Genomic DNA, 285 nt, shown 5'->3' with positions numbered 1-285 from the left:
GTGGGGTATCTCTTCACGGCTACTCCAGCAAAGCACAGCCATTGCTCCTTACCTTGGAAGAGGGGTATCTCCTCACCACCGCCCTTCCTGACCTTCAACGTGGGATAGCTCGTCTAGGCCCTCCTGCGCGCCCACAGCCACGGCTCCTTGGACATGGGGTTGGTCCTCCCGGCCACCGCCCCCGGCCTCGGATGTGGGATTGCTCCTCCCGGCCGCCGCCCCTAACCCAGATAATCACGATGGTGTGATCACTGACCTAGAGCCAGACATCGTGGAATGTGAAGT

Source organism: Bison bison, unplaced genomic scaffold (genome assembly GCF_000754665.1).
Source record: "Bison bison bison isolate TAMUID 2011002044 unplaced genomic scaffold, Bison_UMD1.0 scf7180017864383, whole genome shotgun sequence".
Taxonomy (NCBI): Eukaryota; Metazoa; Chordata; class Mammalia; order Artiodactyla; family Bovidae; genus Bison; species Bison bison.
Note: the sequence above shows the minus strand (reverse complement) of the source record.